This window comes from Lonchura striata, chromosome 2 (assembly GCF_050655825.1).
Source record: "Lonchura striata isolate lonStrDom1 chromosome 2, ASM5065582v1, whole genome shotgun sequence".
NCBI lineage: Eukaryota > Metazoa > Chordata > Aves > Passeriformes > Estrildidae > Lonchura > Lonchura striata.
In genome coordinates, this window is record NC_140704.1 from 15,485,684 (window position 1) to 15,500,860 (window position 15,177).

Consider the following 15,177-nt stretch of genomic DNA (forward strand, 5'->3'; position numbering starts at 1 on the left):
CTGCAAAAGTGGCTTTCCACCCTGAGAGCCATCTGAACACCTAAACCCGTTTGTCCCTAGAGCTTAATGAATCTCCTCCCTTTTCACACATGTAAACTACACACCCTTTAAAAATTGAGAAATAAAGCTCTGTGCTGAAGATATTAGCCCCTGCTAGAACAGAACTCCAAATTCTCAGTAAGAGCTCTGAATAGATGAGCCAGCAGTAAGTACAAGCAGGCAGAAAGCAGGGAGGGGTGGGACCCTTCCCTCATGGAAGGAAGGGAAGGCTTTGTGGGTTATTTTTGAATGCTGACCTAAAAAGCTGATTTTCCACCCACCCCCTGCCCAGACTGTGCAAGGAACCAGGTATGAGCAGAGCAGAGGGAACAGCTGGCTGCTAGAGCTGTTCAGCTTCTAACAGGAGAAAGATGCAATGTGACTACCATAAACAGCAGAAAACCCATCACCACTCACAGGTGCAAGGAAGAAATGTGCTTTTCCTGCTGTTAGAGGGCTGGCTGGGAGAAGAGTTTAACCCCCTCTCTGCCGCCCACTGCAGCCATCAGTGAGGCAAAGGTGCGTGGGTGAGAAACCGAGAAACCTCCAGCCCATGGGGTTTCCTCTGATCCTTCTTTTGGCAGCAGTGGTGAGGAGCAACAAGTGGAAGTGTGCCATGAGGAACTGGTATGACTGTCTCTTCCTGCTCTGCAAACTCCCCATGTGTGGAAGGGGAAACCCCATGGTGTTATGTGTGGTGGGGAGGCCCATCTGGGAGAAGGATGCCATCACTATGCCCATCGCAACACTGCAATGGGAACAAGCAAGGGGGAGAATCCTGCTCCGTGCTCATGGTACAAGCTCCAAGGAGCCAGCAGCAGTGGTGGCAGGTGGCCACTAGCTGGGACATTGTCAGGACACAGCCTCAAAGAGCTGTGCAGAAGTCATGGGGAAGTAGCATCTCCTACACTGGACCTGATCAGGGGCAGGGAAGCCAGAAGTCCTGCCTGATCAAAGATTGTAGGACATCAACCATGTCAGCACCCATCATCTGCAAGGATGCTGGCCAGCTTTCTGAATCTGGCTAGAGTTCCGGGACATTAACCTCACCCTGCCTTAGATAAATAAACCTAAAGAATAAAATCAAAGGGATTGGATTGGCAGCAGTAACAAAACCATTGATGCAGCATTCCACGTAAATAATCTGTCAGTCTGGACCACAGAGTAAAGGCTGTGCAGAGCTTCTAATTTGAGGGAAGATCAACAACGCTGCAAAACAGTTTGTTTTTCCAGCCCTCATTTGTTTTGTTTGCCAATGACATCAGTGCTTTCTGATAGGATTTGCTTCCTGAGGATGCCTGCTATCTTGCCAGTGTTTCCGACTTGTCCCCGGCAGCCGGTACAACTCTGCATTACATTGGAAACAGGGGCCAAGCTTTTCTCTGGAAACTTCTCAACAGCACTCTCAGATGCAAAGAAACAAGTGTGAACGGCGGAAATCAGCATCAGCCCCCATGTAGGCAGACACAATGGAGACCCACAGCCTGGGCAAGCAGAACACAATGGGATCACCAGATGGAAACGGCATCAGCGCACCTCACCTTGGGGTGCTCATTCCATGAGCACGGATCTCACCTCCGGCCTGAGAAAAGCCCAAAGCACTCCTGAAAAACACCCTGAAGAAATGGTGCTAGTTTCCTCTGAGCTGCTTCTGGAACTCATTCTCAGTGGGGGAAACACATTGTTTGCTATTTATGAGCTGTCTTTGTCTGCAGCTGTTTTCAGTGGCAGGGGTTCCCAAGCCTTGTTATTTCAGGTGGGTACCACTGCCTTCTGTATGATGACCAGTACCAGTGATGATGAATGCCAATACCTGCAGCAATGGCAGAAGCAGATCTTACCTCTGTGCTCTGAAATGACTTGCATGGCATTGAATGCTCCCTTCATGGTACTCTGAGCAGCCCCTAGGCAGGCTCAATCCTTTAGTCCAAGTTCCAGGGAGTGTCCTGGCACAGCAGCCACATGTTGGGTGGGAGACCAGCAGTGACAGAGGATTTGGTTCTGGCTGCCCTCTGTAACATCTCTCCTGCCCTCCAGTATTTGAAATGTAGGGGAAGGTAGTAGCCCTTTTACTGGTTGAATACAACCCCTGAAGTTATTGAGCATGATTTGCCTTCCCACCTCTGCAGAACTATTTATAACAATAATAAAAATTATTCCGTACAACTTTCAAGAAAAAAAAAAACATCGAAGGAACATGATTTATACTGCAAAATGAAGCACACAACATCAAGAATTGCCAAAATCAAGGCACCCTGCATGGACACACAATTTGCTTCACTCTCTAATTACATGACTTGAGGCTACTGAATTCTGCAGGACTCTGGCCTCGACTGGTGTGCAGGCTAGGTGATGGCAGCTCTTCCTGGGCTGTCTGTACAGCAGCTATTCAAACACTGCTCTGAAGATACAGTTACTAACAGGCATCTGAATTACAAAGAGTATTATCTAGATGGGTCACACTTTCAACTAGCTTATCTTCACTTACGTCTGGGTGACATTATTCTCATTTCATATCAGACATGTGCCAGACAGAATATTTATGCAGACAGACTAAAGTGAAACAACCCTCTCCGCTCTAGACACCCAGTATAAAGTACTTACAACCTGATTTTTTGAAGGACTCAGCTTTAAAAGTGAATTAGGTACATTCAAAGCAACTGCTGCAAGAACCTAGCACCTCTGCACATGAACCTAAGTATGCCAAATAGCTGTCCACACAATGAAGACTTGGCATGAGTCAAAAAAGATAGTTGCAGTAATTTATGTACTGTGCTTTCCTTCATCCCTCTGTCCATCTAATCCAACACCAACACTTTTGTCCAGGAAGCCCCATATCCCCCCACCCCTGTTAACTTCTCACCACCATGTACCCCAGTGCCTTCATATCCCCCTTCCCACACTCAGAAATCCTTCTTGCTATCCTCCCCTCTCCTCCAGGATCCCTTCTCTGCCCTCCTGTCTCCTGGTCCCACCAGTTGAGCCACTCTTCCCATACAGCCCACCACCGTGGCAGTCAGCCCGTCCTTCCTCCTGCACTCCTCACAGCTTCTGCTGGCCAGTGCCCAGTTTGCATCCATCACCCCAATTTCTTCCTTCCCCTCCTGGTGAACACCTATTGTCCTGTCTACACTTCCAGCAGAAGAACCTCTGTGCCTGCTCTCTGCTCCCAGGTTTGAGACCCCATCTCACCTATACCTGGAAAAAGCAGGAGCTGTCATGACAGGGATGATCCCACTCCAGCAGCACAGCCCTGGGCCAGGGCTACACAGGAATGCTCTGCTGGCACATGCCTTGGAGCAGCAAGGGCATGAGCACAGGGCTGGGTCACCAGTGGGCTGCTCAGCACCAGAGGCTGGGGTGTGCTGATGGATGGGGAGAAAAGTCTTCAGAAAATGGAGTAACTCAAAACAGAGATGAATCTGGCAAGAACACGCACAGGTGTCTCCAAGCCTTGTCACCATAGATCTGTTCTTGAACATGATGGCACCGCAGCTTTTAAGCAAAAAGCTGAAAGATTTATTTTCTTCACCCTTTCTAATGTGGGCAAAACAACATTCCTTCTCTCCACCCCTCTAGTTTTTCTTGGAAATGGTTGAATTGGTTTAGCTGACAATATTAAAATAAACCTAGCCTGAGAGAGAGACACAACCTGAAAGTCTCAGATCAAGTGATAAAAGCCTGTCAGACTAGAGCAATGGAAAACAGGTTCTTATGGTTGTTTCAATACTAGATGATGCTACTTACCCTGTCTAAACATAACCCTGAGCTATATCCCAGAAGAATATCTAAGGCTTTGGACATTTTAATTGCTCCTGTTTTCTCACTCTGGCTTCGTATGAGTGCATATGAAATAGCTTATCAAAAGCACATTAAACAAGGTTTTTACCTTCCTAATTTCATCTTTTGCAGGACAATAAAGTCAGATGGGACTGTAACCAGCAGGATGCGGTGGTGCTGTGCATGCAGCCACCCCAGAATGCCATGCCCCTCCCTGCCTTCTGCTATGGAAACAACCAGCACCACATCCAATGACTTGTAGACACACGCTCCATCAAGAAAGATGAAATTAATGTGTTTGAAGAGCCTTCAACAATAATATTCACTAAGATCAAATGTTAGCTATTTAATGCAAAGATAGTCAAGAACCCAGGAGAAAGACTGGAGAACATTAATGCAGCTTGGATGTATCCAACTCAGTGGGGGTTAATTAAGCGTAGGCTAGGAGTAAGGAAGGAGTAGGAAACTAGTCAGGGCTGCCTACTAGCTATAAGTAAATACCTTCTAGAAATCCTCAAAGGATGAGTGAAGGGCAAACACATTATCTAACTTCAAACAAAAGGGGGAAGGAGACAGATTTGGGGTCTCAAAGACAAAACAGCCTTGCTTTGATATTAAATCAGACAAATTATTATTCAATTCCCCTGTAAATACTTGTTGCAAGTGTTGATTTATCGGGTAGAAGGAGGGAGTTAGTCTGCGATCCAAGAAGAATTTCCACCTCCCTGCTTGCCGCCTTGCACTGCAGCTGCATCCACTCCTACATGATAAAGTCATGAGAAAACAGAAAATACAGACTTGTCAAGAACAAATTAAGCCTAATCTATCTAATTTTCTTCTTTGACGGAGCTGGGAGCAGAGTGACTAGGGAGGAAAAAACAGCAGAAGTCACACTTGGAATGAGGAAAGCCTTGATGAATGCATGTGATAGTCTTATATGCAAACCAGGTGAATACAATTGAGGGATAATTTACTGTGGGCAGGCATACAAATGCTTCAAATATGTACTCAAGGAAGAGTGGCAAGTCTAATATCAACCTGAAAAGATATATAAGAGCTGTGCCTGGGGTCTTGTTCTACTCAGTATTTCCATTAATGACTTGTAAATTAGGAGGAAGATTACAATTACAAATCTCTATGGAATGCTGTGAGCATTTTCAGGGATTAAAATTAGAATAAAATCTTAATAAATCAAAGACCCAGTCTGAAATGAATGATTGAGAATTCAATACAGGCAGGTGTAAAAAAACATGCTGAAGAAGAAGGATGTCATGCAAAACAAAAAGGAGCAATACAGCAAAAGAGTCTCTGGGGCTACAGTCACAAAGAGCAATAACATGATTTGACTCAATGAGCTCAGAGACCTTTTCCGAGTTTAACAATTCTATGGTTTCATGATAAGAGCAGTGCAGGGCTTGGTAGACAAAGGTAAGTAAGTGTGGAGATATCAAAAGGAGCATCACACATCAGGGTCTTTACTCCTCTCAGCCCTGTATCCAATTTGTGTCCTACCTCAAGCAAGATGCTCACAGGAATGATAAAAAAGTGTGACCCCCTAGAGAAGAGGGTACAAGAAGTGGGCTTGTTTAGTTGGAAGAAAAGTGTGGAGGAATGAGGGTGAGAGAATGAGAGACTATAACAAGTTTTAAATATGTCAGGCTGCTAAAAGGCTGCAATAATCTTGTCCTGCTCCCTGCAGATTTGGATAACCAAAGGGACTGACTTAAGAGGCAGCAAGGGTGATTTAGATTAGATATTAAAAGGAACTGTCTAGCCATAATGATAGTCATCGACTGTTTATGCTGGCAGGCTGTGAATCAATACAGGTTTTCAAGAACAGACTGAATGAACATCTATCAGAAGTGGTGCAGATGAAGCATGAGACTTTTTTCCTGCCTCAGAAACAAGGGATTTGGGATGGAAACTAAGCTTTTTAATATTCTTCCTCTACCTTCCCCCCAAAATATGTCTCATTTTGTTGGCATGCCCCACACATTTCCAACAAAACCAAAACTCTTTCTACAAATCTCTTGGTGTAGCCACCTCATCTCAAATACAATGTGAGTTTCCCCTCTGTCCCCAGCCCCGCTGCTACAGCTCTCCTTGCCCCCTCCTCCTTTCCTGACATCTCTGCATTGCAGGGAAGAGTGAGGGGGTTGCTAAGGGGGAGCAGGTCTGGCACAGGGGTAGAAAAAGAAACTTTGCTTCTCCTCCAGGGATGGGAGGGGCAGGGAGGCTGAGACACAAAACACACACCACAGGTTGAAGGCTCCTAAGCAGAGAAGAGGCAGCAGATGAGCGGAGGCACCAGAACGGGGTCCTGACCAAAGGACTCTGATCAGATCATGGACATGCACCAGGCAAAGCTTCAGAAAGTTCCCGGTACAGCAGTGCTGTACTGGAGGCTTCAAAGCTACATGCATAACCATCTCTGCAGACTGCACAGGAGGAAGATGTGCCAAAGTCGTTGCTGGAAGATAAACCAGCTTTATGTTGGTTCTGCATGTCTTCCCAGGCCAGTCCCTCCCATTCACCTCAAAAAAATATATGAATTTCTGTGTTCAACTCTCATTACCTACGGGCAGGACAGTTCACATTTTTTCTCTAACACAGAGATTTGCAGACAGTGAAAATTACATCTCACATCCTCTTTGCATTCTTTGAGCAAAAAGACCTCACTGAAATTCTGGAGGACCTGTGCCAGAGAACAAATTAATGATACAATGTGTCTCCAATAAAATTAGGAAGTGGGAAGGATGAGAGGAACAAGTCTTGAAGAGTTTATTTAGCTCTCAGAAAGTAGCTATTCCTGTCTTGTATCTCATCGGTGCATCTGCAAACCCACCATGGCATGAGAGAGAGTGCACAGCATCTCCTGGGGCAGCTCTCAATGGGTGAGGGCTGCTCTTCAGGTGCTGTCTTTTGTTAGGAGGTTTCAGACTCTGCTTTCTCACATTTGCCAAGAAAAAAATGGTAGAGAGATTATTTTTATTAAATAATGTGTGTGTTTGAGTATTGGGTTCACACAATGCTGAAAGACACGTCCAACTATGCATGGATGGGTGTTGGTATCTGAAATAAGTTTGATTGTTAAATTTGCCATGGACCAATCCAGGCCTGACTGAGCACTGATAGGCTGAGGCTCTTAAGCATCCAAATAGGTGTAAACACATAACAGGGAGAGAGGATATGTCCAAGCCTGTACAGATACCACTGTCTGTATTAGCTGGTTTTCAAAATGTCAACAGCTGGCTTTCACTGATGATAGACCAGCACATCAGTCCACTGAAATTGGCCCAGATTTTTTTCAGAGAAGGAGCAATTGTTAAAAAACACTCACTGATACTCTATGCTCCAGATATAACCAGTCCTTACACCAATTGGCAGCATATGGTATATTTCCTCAAATGACAGCTTTTGTCTGTCACAACAAGAGAGCAAAATAGTACATTTATTACATAAAGTGTAATTAGTCAACTCTTTGCCTCCCAAAAAGGAACTGCGGAAGAGGATGTTTTTTAGGACTCAGATGAATGTTTCCATGCTGTTTACAGTTTTGGAGCAGTTCATTCTGGTAGAACAAAGCACAGGGAATCACATTTGTTGTTCACATCTTAAAATCAAGATATGGGCTAATCATCCCACCTAAAATACCTATGGACAAAGGCCTAATAAGCTACTCCCACATTAGGACTTCATGGATAAGTATTATTTTTTGTATTTTTTTAATAGAAAAGCTCTCCATCTGTACAAGATAAAAGAAAAAGAAATGAAAAAAGGATCTCAATAATAACTGTATTTAATCTGTCAAAGCAAAAATTTTTAATAAGGGATCTATCACATGGCTGGACTTCTTTGAGGTGACAGTGACTTGACTTATAGGGCCTGGGCTCTGTGATCAAAAGGATTACACACATTAGCATCCTACTAATCACAGCAGGGCAGGCTGGCCCATCAGGCCAGGACTCATGGAGGAGGGGTCCATAAACAAACACTTTCTACTGCTCACAAATGTGGCTGGGAGCAGAAGTGTTCCAAGGTTGGGGTGGTCTTCTCTTCTTTCAAAGAGGTAAGGATTGTGTCTTCTGGAGTAAATAAATTCTCAGCATAGTCTTACACATCTGTTTGTTTACTCATTTTCAGACACTACCATCCTCTCCTGTGTGTTATCCCCTTTATATTACCCTTGCATGTATAATCAAATGCCCTCTCTTCCGGGCTGACCTTCTGCTTCTTCCTGTATTACAGACGCCTTTGATCTTTCTTTCTTGGATCCGTGTGTCCTGACTGGTAGTCTCAGCAGGATTTCTCCCTGACCCCTTGCTCCACCAGAAAATACATGCCAAAGTAGCTTTTTAATGCACTAGCATAGAAAAAAACTAGACAGATGCTTGAGAAGGCTACACACAATCAATGCTGTGCTGCTGGAGAACTGTGTGTGCAGAGCAGGACTGCCCATCAGTAAGGTAAACCCAGGCTGGTGAAGGGTGACCCACTTCCTAAGCACAGAGAAGCTCCCTGGACCAATAAGGTGAGCAGTCATCATCACAAGAGGGAAGATGGACCATCCTGAAATTTCAGAAAAAGTTGTTCATTTATCCCCCCCTTCATCACACTCTTAGTGACTTACAGGGTGCTATGAGCATTTTCAAAAAGCAGAACCCAGCCTTTAACTTTCTTTTCCTTTTTTCAGCTATCTCAGATTTTTTTTCCCTTGCCTCACCATTTGAGACAGTCCAAGTTATGGCTGACAAATTCCATTAATATCCTAACTGTAATACTCTTGGGCAAAGAGGCTCCTGCGGCTTTTCGTTCCCTGCAGGCACTGCCAGTACCAGAAGAACTGAGGGTTATTTCTAGGTAGATGTGAAAAGATTCCATCACTTCACACAGAGACCTTAACAATCACATCGGGACTGCTGAAAGGCTGACCAGCCCCTTCCTTCACAGCTGGAACTGGTGAGTAAGTTTCCCCAGCAAGCCCAAGCCCACTTGCCCTTGCAACAAAGCACAATAACAAGATTGCAGAAAGCAAGATAACCCTTCCACTTAAGGATTAGGAAACAACATCTGCTAAAAAACAAATAAACTGGTATAATGGCTTCAGCAAGAGACCCAGAGGATTTTAGAGATGTAGCTCGGTCAACACATTGTGAACGGCAAATTACAAGAGAACAATTGTTTCATACCAAGCTCTCCCACCCCTGAACTCCCTCAAGGTTAATTAGGATGGCCTCTGGCCAAATTAATTATAGGAGAAGATTTGGGCAGGATTTTGCTATGCACTCGTAACTAGTTTCAAGGTGACCAAGAAGTTCAGAAATGCCTCACCTTCCAAGCAGAGCTTGCTTGGCAAAAAACAAGCTCACATGTGCCATGTCATTCTTCTGACAATCAGGAGAAACACTTAAAAGTCATGTTTCCCTAACTAACAGCTAATGCAGAAGAACTTTCTGCATCCTTCCCACTGAACAATATGCCCTTGTTTATTTTCTGTGTGCTTTTTAGGTCATAAGAGGCCAGTGAAGTTATGCATCTAAAGAACAATATAGTACTGTAATATGCCAGTTGATACACACAGCCTGGCAGACCCTGAAAGATCCGTCTTTTCCAAGGGCTGGCAAATACATGTTGCAGCGTGGAGAAATACTTAACATGACCACAGAAAGGAAGGATGCAGAAGAGCCCAGCCTTTGAAATGACAGACTAAACTGGTGTTTTAGTTGGTATTCTAATGTGCCCTGATGGCAGAGCTTAGAGATGATCCTGCCTTGAGGGGCACAGCCATGCCCAGCTTTTCTACCCCCTGCTCCTACTGCCCAAAGCGTCCCTGGAAAAGGGAATAGCTGGCAGGACCACACTTTTTCCTCCAAGTGAGTGGTAGAACTGCACAGCATAGTCGAGTAGAGCAGATCTAGCCTCTGTGATTACAAACCAAGTGCTGGCACAAATTAAGGCTCTGCAAGTCACTGCATCTCTGATCTGTAGAGCCCTTCTCTGTCATTAATCTGATATTGTTTAGTGTGAAGCCGGAAGGTTGCTATTTTCCATGTGTCTGTTACCCACAAAAAGCAACAGCCATTCTGGGCAGAATCGGAACTTCTGAAGTAACAATGAGAAACTGCTTCAGCTCACGCAAAGAAGTGCAGTTGAATACTTTTCAGCAGGACACAATTCTCATTGTCACTAGCCAAGATTTAATGTCTTGACTCTGTGAATCAGACTGACTACTTAGAACAGTTACATCGTGTATTCACTTAAAGACATGGGCTGGAGTAACTTAACGTGTAGAGCCTGTGCCAATAAAAAGCCGTTATTCTCAACTTTTGACTGAAAAAAAAAAAGAAAAAAAAAAGAAATAAAAAGAAAAGAAAAAGAAAAAGGACCCAAACAACCACCCATCCTTAAGAGATGCAAGAGTCCTTTGGCATAGATCCAGTGGTAGACTAAGGCCATGATTTGCAATTCTGAGGCAATTATGAAATGACATAACAGCACAGATCTCCTTCTGACAGAACAGCTGGGTTTTTGTCTCCTATTCAACAGGACATGGTTTAAAACAACCAGCAGAAAGTAAAATAACCCAAAGAGCCATTAACTACTGTGCAAATATCGGAGTACAGATAAACACCAAAGGGGACGGCACTTGGTGTTTCAGACCCTGGTGCCACATCCTCCCGGGTCGGTGGGAGCCGGCACCGAGCCCGGCCGGAGCCCCGGTCCCGGGCGCAGGGGACCACAGCGACCGGCGGTGAACGAAGGGGAGCGGCTCCAGCGAGCGGCACCGACCAACTTCCCCGGGAGCCCGGCTCAGGGCGAGCTCCGGGGGGATGCCGGCAGAGAGCCCCGCCAGAGACGGCGGTCACGGGATGGGGAGAGAAGAACGAGCAGGTGCGAAGGATGGGAACCCGAGGGACGTGCCCCCCACTGCCGCGAACGCCGTCCGCTCCCGGACACCTCCGAGCGCCGCCGTGCTTCCCTGCCGCGCCTCCTCCAGCCCCGCCGCCCCCTCCCCTCCCCTCCCGCCCCGCCGGGACTCACCGCTCCGGGCGCGGCGCAGGACCCGCGGGTGGCGGCTCGGGCCGCCGCGCTCAGCGGCCGCGGCTGCGGGAGCGCCGAGCCCGCGGCGGCCGGGGCGGGCCGGGGCGGGCCGGGGCGGGGCGCCGGGACCGTCCCGCCCTCCCTCCGCCCGTCCGTCTGTCCGTCCATCCGTCCGTCCCTCCGCCCCGGCCCGGCCCGCGGGGCAGCGGCGCCCCGGGCGCTGCGGGAGGCAGCGGGTTTGCTGCGGGTTTGCTGCGGGAAGGTGAACGCTCCTGCCCTCCCTCTCTCTGCACAGATGAGCACAACTGATGGCTCAGCTGAGATGAGCGACGTCAGCTTTCTTAGCACAGGGAAAATCTGCAGGAGGGAAGAAGGTTTCTATCGGGGATGGAGAGAGACACGAGCAGACCTTTCCAAAACTTGCTGTTCCTGCTGGCACCTGGCCATGCACTCAAAGGGCTCGTCTTCAACATGGTTTTCATACGTTTTTGAAGCGTTGTTGGTTGTCTGCTTCCCCACCTTTCCCTTCCCCATGATCTATTCAGCCTCTAGAAACAGGTGAATAATTTGCAAATATATTTGGGTTTAATGACACTCTCAAAAAAAAAGTATGTTTGTGAATCATTTACTGTACTAATTGGTTGGGCCCATCAACTGCTTGCCCTGTCTTAATTGACTTTTACCCCAGGCTATCAAAGCGCTTTTACACATGTTCATAAATTGAGTCCTATTCAATATGTGCTCTAGTTAATAGTGAGAAAACAAGGGCAGTAAAGTTACATGATGAGCCCAAGGTCATGGCAGAAGTCTGCAGGAGAGCCCAGAACTGAATACAGGTTTGCTGGTGCCCCAGTTTCCCAGGGCTCTGGGAGTAATTGTCATTGACCTGCTTTTGTATGGACATCTCCTTTTGTCTTCCAGCAGTGAAGGTGTGAGCCTGCAGCTGCTGACACATGATGCAGCCACCAAAGACAATGCCCCTGGCAGCAGGCGGACCTTGAGCAAGACCGCTTGCACCCTATCCCTGCAGGGTACCTGCAAAGTTCTTTGTGTCTTTGCTGGTTGGGAAACTCCTGTATTTTCCTGTGGTGAACTCTTGTAGCTGACACAGCAGTCATTCAGTAGAAAGTTTAAGTTTTGTCACAGAGCTTCATGTGGGTGTGACTATAGCAAGGGTTTCCATCAAAGAAGCCGTGCTGCCACAACTCACAGTTTATTATTTAAATATCTTGACTCTGACAGGCAAATTGGAAGTTCTGAGTTTTTAAAGTACTTGTCTCCTCTGTGTTGTTAGAAGAAAATTTCCAGAATGATTTTCTTGTCTGCATGTCTTCAGCTCTGTTTGTTCTCATTGGTTGTAGAAGACAATCCTGTTTAAATTCCTTATTCCCAAGACAAAAGCATTTGCTCTGGTTGGGTAGTCACGCTGTACCTCACAGAGCAGGTTCCTGTTCCTGGAGCTCATGACTCTCCATTGGGAAAGCTGCTTTGGCCCTGGATTTAGGGGATGGGAAGAGGTGGGGAGGAGAGGAACAGGCTGGACCATATGAAATAGGACCATTTACTGAACAATGTCAGAGTGAAGGGACATCTTTTTGTCTTTTTATCACAGCCTGTATAGCTCATGATAAAAGTACACAGGACAGCACATCTCAGAGCTGCCTCTCTGCACCTGGGGCTAATTTTTGCTGCATCTCTTCTGAGAACACTTTGTGGGCTGCAAATGGAGGTGCAGTCCCTGGAAGGAGGCATTCCTGCAGATTTGTCTGGAGTCCTGCAGTGACTGAAGATTTCCCCCAAGTGAAGTCAAAGGACCCTGACATTAGAAAAAACAGAGGGAAAGATCCTAAAAAACTAAAACAGTACCCATGCTTCTTCTGTTACAGAGAAAAAACTGAAAACATGAGCTGAAGATAGCTCCACAGTCAGACACCAGAAAGCAAACATGATTTTTGAGACAATAGGAGGGATGCCTTGGGCTGGATTCACAAATGATGACTGGCAGCCCCAACTAATGTCCAAAGGGGATTGCCCAGAGGGTTGGTATAGCACGTTAGTCTGTGATTTGGGAAGTCTGAGGGCTGAGCTTCTCAGCATCAGTGCAGCTGACAGGAACTCCCTTTGCTCCTGCAGCATCTTGCCCTATGCCTGTTGGACAGCAAGTTCTTTGGGCAGATGTTGCTTCCTGTTTTGCCTTTGCCCAGTGCTGGGATCACTGGGGTTGTGCTCTCAGGTTGCTGCTGCAATGCCAACTGTGACTGCCAGAGGGGCAAAGATGAAGGAAAGCAGAGGAGGCAGGAAAGCAATTCTGCCTTTTGGTGGTCAATGTGCACAACTGATGGAGCACTGCTCCTCTGCAAAGCCCACAGTCCTGCAGCTGCCCGAGGAGATCTCCTTCTCCTGGCTCTTTCCAGAGAAGCAGACCATAGTCAGACACTCTTGAGTTTAGAGCTTCATCCTTAAAAGGCTAAAAGAACTAAATGTGGCTGAGAGAGAAGCATACAAATGGAGTTTGCAGAGAAAAGAGAAAAGAGCACCAAAGCCGCTTACTGTCCTGCTCTGTAGGACTCTTGAGACAGGTAATAATCAGTGTGATGGGGCAGGGTGACTCAATGGGGCAACAGAGGAGAGACCCATTATTGTCCCCCTGCAAGGACGAGAAGGGCAAAGGAACCATGGATCAAAAGCTGATGATGGCTCTCTGTGTGAAGTTGGGTATCTGGACAGGAGCACAGTGGGGCTGCATGAACCCAGCAAGAGCATCCCTGTGTCACAGCAGGCAGGCTCAGATCAGGATCCTGTGGGACACAGCAGAGCAGGTCTGCGTGCCTGGGCAAGCAGGGAAGCAGGACTTGGCTCCTCAGGAGCTGAAGAGCAGCGCCTGCAAGTCTGGCCTGCAAGTGGCCATTATGGACAGAAATTGTGGAAAACAGAACCACACAAACATGAGCAAGACAGGCCAGATGGGGGAAATACAGATGAATTAATTTACAGGGAAGGGAAAAGGAAAAACACAGAGCCATACTGCACACCAGCCAACTCTTTAGCAACAGCACTGCAGCTTGTCATCACTGTGCCAAGTGAATGGGAAGTTGTGCTCTGCTCAATGCAAGTTATTGCTGCTTTATGCCTTTATAATTCTCCCTGGCCTTAAAACCTCCCTGACTGGGAGTCCTCTGTTTATGTTTTATGTCCCATCAGCAGTGTCGCTGCTCAGGATCAGAACTTTCCTGCCATTCCTACAGAACTTGTCATGGGCTTGGAGCCTCATTTCTGGAGTTGATCATTCATCAGTGCTTTTTACAGTGAAATCAAGCATATTTTTCATAATTTGGTGGGGTTTGAAGTGATTAGGTGCATTAATTATTCCCCAAAAGACTGTAACAGGTTTTGTGTTAGATCCAGTTTCTGGAAAAATATTTAGGAACATATGCTGAAATCACCACATACCTGAAGTTTACCATAACTAACTAGCCACAGATGTGCTATTAAACCCCTGGTTATTTATTCCTCTTGTCCATCCTATATGGCATGTTACAGCCATAAGATATTAAACTTACTTAGAATAGCTGCTAGTCAAAAATAAAATAGCTATTACCTTTTTGCGAGAAAAAATTCACATTGTCCATCCTGACAGTAATCACTTGTTTATACAATTGGCACCTCTTTGTAGCTTGGAACAGAGAAACTTCAGATATTTTACTGCTACATCAAGGGAAACACTAAGCATTGCTGTGGAAAAGGAAGGTTTTCATTTGCCAGTTCTCTGGTCTTCTTTAGCTGTATTTTGACTTGGTATTCAGGGATCCTTTTCTTGAACTGCTTTATTGCTTCCCAAGCATCCCAAAAGAGTAGAAGGGGTGGGTGTGTATTGAATAGAGGGGTATAGTTCATGATGTCAGGTGGTGACCATTCTGCAAAGATTATTTAGTTCACAGCAATTGCTGCCTGTGCAAGGTGTTGGGCCACAGGCTGCTGGGGAGCAGAAATAGTGCACTGATGGAGAGTATTTTCCTTTAAGTGTAAGGACTAAGCTATCAGGTCTGTCAGATATACCTTGAAGTCCTAAAGTATGACACATGAAAGTGTGCTGGAGGGAGGAAAAAAATTGGGGAAAAAAGCTAAAAATAAAAGACCACTTGACACAGAGGAAGAGTACGCCCATATCGTGTGAGTTCCTGAACATTGTGAAGACTGACAAAAAGGCTGAGGGGTGTGGCACACAAATTACTCTGCAGAATTTAGCTGGTTTACATTTGGGAAAATTAGGTGGTGCTTCCAAAACTTTTGAAGTGCTAAATATTGTTAAAACAATCC

General features: G+C 46.2%; 1 protein-coding gene across 5 annotated transcripts in view; it reads right to left on the reverse strand.

The window, feature by feature from the left end:
- JCAD (junctional cadherin 5 associated) overlaps positions 1–15,177 on the reverse strand; it is a 60,038-nt gene that overhangs the window by 17,952 nt on the left and 26,909 nt on the right. For 2 of the 5 annotated variants that reach the window (XM_021543018.3, XM_077788757.2), the window contains exon 1: positions 10,861–10,981. The exons of the other annotated variants lie outside the window; for them this stretch is intronic. The gene's annotated coding sequence lies outside the window, so the exon portion shown is untranslated. Of the gene's footprint in view, positions 1–10,860; positions 10,982–15,177 lie in introns of those variants that run through there. 5 annotated transcript variants of the gene reach the window in all.